The following is a 4,577-nucleotide window of genomic DNA, read 5'->3' as shown; positions in this document are numbered from 1 at the left end:
ACCCATATCCACAATATGAAAGTCCACAACTACAGCACTGTAACAGCAAAGTCACTCTTTACCAGCGTAGTTGTGCAAAAAGTATGGAGCAGGTCAAAGAGAATCTATTGCTGACTGATCTGAACTTCAAATTTCAGAGGTATTTGGCTTACACTTGTCTTTCTTTCCTTAAGATCAACAAATTAAAGCTGCTGTCAATTCATCTCATTCACAGGTTAGGAAAGGACTATACATAACTGATAACACATCTGTCTTGAATTATGAGCAATTCAGCTTTTTATATATCTGTGTTTTGCCTATCCAAGTTAGAAGATCCAAGTGTCAATACAGACATAACATTTTTAGTCAACATGCAAGACACTGTCATGCCAGATTCCCCATCCTTCATGCTTTCAACACATTCCGTCTTCTACTCACCGCTGCTGTTTCCTCAATCTCTTCCCATTTTTGCTTCTTCCCTTGTGTTACCAGTCTTGGGATATCCATCTGAAAGAAGAGATCCAATACATCCCATTGAAAACATCTTGAGACTTACAGATGAAAAGACTTCAATGTGAAATTTAGCATAAGCACTGTCTAAATGACAGCAGCTGGCTGTGCTGAAGTTTTAAACAATCTAACAGACCTTTAAATGGGTCTTTTTCTTTTTTTCCAGGAGACACTCAGCCAACAGACCTTCCTGTATTTTAGATAACAAAAATGCCTTGTTGGAAAACAAATCATAAGAACTTGAGAATTTAAAAAAAACCTTAGGAACAAACAAAAAATGAAACTTTTTTTCTCCCTCCATAAGACATAAAAGAGGAACAACACATTTTAAATGCAGTAAAACAGTGATTTTACACTTATATCTTTTGAAGAAATAGGTGTAGTGGTCTACATCACTGAAAACTCAATCCAAAAGGAATGCTGAAACAGGAAAATAGTGTGCCACATTGCAATTATTTTTGTTTTTCCAGACAGCCTTAACACCTATACATTTTAAAAGAAAAGAAAAACCTTGGTGTACTTACTGATTTATTTTTTTTTTTTAGGACAGAAATTACATTTCCCTTTTTAACTAAAGAGTTTGATAACTGTTAAAAAAAAAAAACCAACAAACACAAACCAAACACAAAACCGTCACCCTGAAATACACAGACGTGCAGCACCATCTGCTGGATCAGCATCCCTGCCAAAAATTTCTGCACTTAGCAGAAGATAATTCCACGGGCTAAAAAGAAAAAAAGCCATACAAACAAAAGTATGTAGTACATCACAGACAGTAATTTAGCCAGTAACCAGCAAGCAAAGGGAAGGAGCACGGAATTTCCATGAAAACTGCAAAATAATACTCTACTCATACAGCGCTTTCCACATCTCAGACGCTATTTATAAAGTGCTGTGCTTAAATATAAACACACCACACGTGGGTGCAAGAATTCAGAAGTTTGGGATGCATTTTAACTGCATTAAGATGATTTTGGTCTGGCTTCTTAACTGTACACGTCACATTACGTGGTTATAAACTAACGTTTCTCCGCTGAACGTTTGTGAACAGAACTGCTCCCTTAATGATAATCCAGTAATTTGCTTTCCTGTGGTCAAGCGCTGTGTGGTCTCACATTAGTAGTACAGAAGCTCTTTTAGGATGACAGCAGATCATCACTACAATATCACATTTCATCACAGATGTTGATTTAAAATCCCTGCGAGACAAGTTGTGAGATGAATTGATCCTGGGTATGGGGAGAAGGGGCCCTTAAACATATCACATACCACAGCAAAGCTCTTTCATAGCTTCTACCGTCAACCCTTCCCTTCTATCAGGCCATCTAACTGCAATCTGTGAATCCAGCTCTTGGTGCACTACTTGCAGCAGGTAAAAAAGTACAGCCCTCAGCTGGCACTCCTTTCACCCAGCACCTTCCCAACAGCTGTGGATTCTGCCTTTTGTTCACAGCAGCAAATCACACTTTATACTGATTTGTTTTCTGATCATCTTCATTTCTGATACAGAACTGACACTTGTTTGTCCTAAGAATTTATTCTGAAAAGCCAGCTGCCTTCACATCATTTTTCAAGTCTTTTCCACATATGCTAGAACCAAGAATGCAAGGCCTTAAGAAGCCTGAGTTCAAAACAAAGGCAACCACAACTTCATACATTCAGAGGGCAGACAGAACTGTGACAGGAAGCTGTGTGCAGTTAATTTCTGTCCCAAGCCACAGACAACCTTTGCCTGCTGCACATTGGCGCTGCTAAGCTTGCTTCTTCAAAAACACATTTCAGCACAACTCAGAACCACTCACTGTGCCACATAAGACAACAGAGATCCTCCTAGTGGCATATTTGTTTCAGTTAGCTTGCATGCTAGATTTCCTGCAGCATTCCTCTTTGTAAAAACCCAAGTTGCCTCCTAGCACTGTTTTTCTGTTTTCTTCTGGTGCTGTAAAGAACTTGAGTGACTTTTCTCAGGGGTGAAGTAACCAACAACGGAATACCCACAATAATCCCCCAAACATAGCATGTTGCCATTTTAATATATTCACAGCAGGCCTGACTTCCACTGTTTTTCAGTGATCTTTTCTTCTCCAGAAGCATTACATACAGCTGTCTACTAACATCATTGCTTCTCAATACGGTCACTGTTGCTACCATGCCACAGAACCATGTTCTGTTTTCAAACTCACTGCAAACCCCTTCCCCAAACCTTCTCCAACAAGCACGTTTTAATTGTGCTCCGATTAATTTATTTCATGCCTTTTCACCTATTAAGCCTTCAAAGACGTAACAGTACTTATTTAACCTTCTAAGGATATCTTCTCCTAAGGATACAAAGTCATCTTTCTTTAAGCTGGACTCCTAGCAGCTACTTCTACATAGTTTCATCTCTCCTTTTTGAGAGTAAATGTTACGCTGCTGCAGGAGAAGATGAGTTAATGCTTCAAGCAGACAACAAGACAGTTACCAACAGAAGGCTTCTGCAGCAAGATTATATTTCCTTCAAAGTCTGGAATGCCTTTCTTCATCCAGGAACAACCAAATTCAGTGGTAGGGGATGCTTCCCAACCCAGAAATATAAATAAATTCAGGTTCAAGACACCTGTTAAGAGATATCACTAGCAGCCCGTTCAGAAACAGGACGTGCAGCAGGCGCTCTATGGCAATCTATTCTTTGGCATTACCAGTAACAGGCGAGCTGAGCACTCACACCGGCCCAGCTGTGATGGAGCATGCTGGGGCACAGAGCACTGAACCAGGTGGGATTCTGACGGGCTGTGAGCAGCCTGTCTGCTGAAGGCATTTCAGCCTGAGGAGTTCAAGTTCAGTGAGGTTACAAGCAGTTACAGGTAAAGTTGCCTTCAAATAATTCTACAAACAGCCCTGCTCGTGCCTTGCTGCAAGCTCTTAGAACTTTCTGGATTTCGCACCAGTGGACAGCAAGCTTCTCCCTTACCTTCCTACCGACCAAGGAAGGACTCACCTTGCAGCCCTCGCTTTTCCCGCACCACAAACATACAAGCTCAAACCAGAACATAAACCTTTGCTCTCCACCTACACTCACTTCACCTCGTGCTGCCCAGGAGGTACCGCGGCCACAGCCTTGTGATGCCTGGAAACGCAGGAATAAAGGGCACCGGGAGCCAGAGGGGCACAAAAGGAGACAAAGGAGGGAGGAACAGCCTGGAGGCGCTTCTGGTATCAGAGCTCACCCAAGGCGAGGGGAAATGCTGAACTGCTGCGTTAAGAGGCAGGCGGATTTTTGCTCACCAATCTAACGAGCTAAACAGCTCTTTTCCTCTTAGGAGTCGGGCTGCCTGTGGTACCAACCGTGCAGCAAGAACCCCTGGTGAGCAACCAGAATCCCTCCGCTCAGTAAAAAGCAGCCCGCTCTGCCTGTTAGAGCCAAGGAGGCAGAGAGAACTGCAAAATAAATAAATAAACGTGAAATTGAGAAAGACCTGCTGTGTTTTTGAGGTCTCATTACACAGAACATAAGCTCCGGTGCCGACGAGCCGACGCTCTCGGCCAGGGAGGCGCGAAGAGCGCCGCGCGCGCAGTCGTTCTCCCCGCGGGGCGGGGCGGGAGGCGGCTCCCGGCTCTGCACTTCCCGTTTGGTTACCAGGGCCGCGGTTGCTAAGGCGCTCGGTCGCCTTCCTCCTCGTACCCGAGGCCATGCAGAGCACCGGCGGCCGCTCCACCGCCTCGGTGCTGGCCGAGCTCCAGTGGGACGATGGCTACGCCGTGCCCATGGCCGACGCGGAGAACAGGGCGCTGGAGGACGACGTGAGCGCGGGCTGCGGCCGCGGGGCTGTGGGGCGGAGCCGAGGTTCACACACGGCGGAGGGGCGAGGGAGGCTCCGGCAGGTCGGCCCGCGGAGCTCGGGAGCGCTTGGGACACGTCTGTGTGCTGGCCGCTGCTGGGTGCCGGCAGCTTCGGTCACCTTGATCCGCAGCAGCACTTAACGGCTGCTTTTGCCGCTTGTTTAAAATGTTTAAACATTTCACTTGGCTTCTTTGAGCAAGAAGTTGCAGGTAAAAAGCACTGCCCTCCAACGGCTTTATTGACAGTTCTAACTCTTAAACAGCTACAG

Source organism: Centrocercus urophasianus, unplaced genomic scaffold (genome assembly GCF_019232065.1).
Source record: "Centrocercus urophasianus isolate 14NV4802_14NV808 unplaced genomic scaffold, USGS_Curo_1.0 seq_19, whole genome shotgun sequence".
In the NCBI taxonomy this organism is placed as follows: Eukaryota; Metazoa; Chordata; class Aves; order Galliformes; family Phasianidae; genus Centrocercus; species Centrocercus urophasianus.
Note: the sequence above shows the minus strand (reverse complement) of the source record.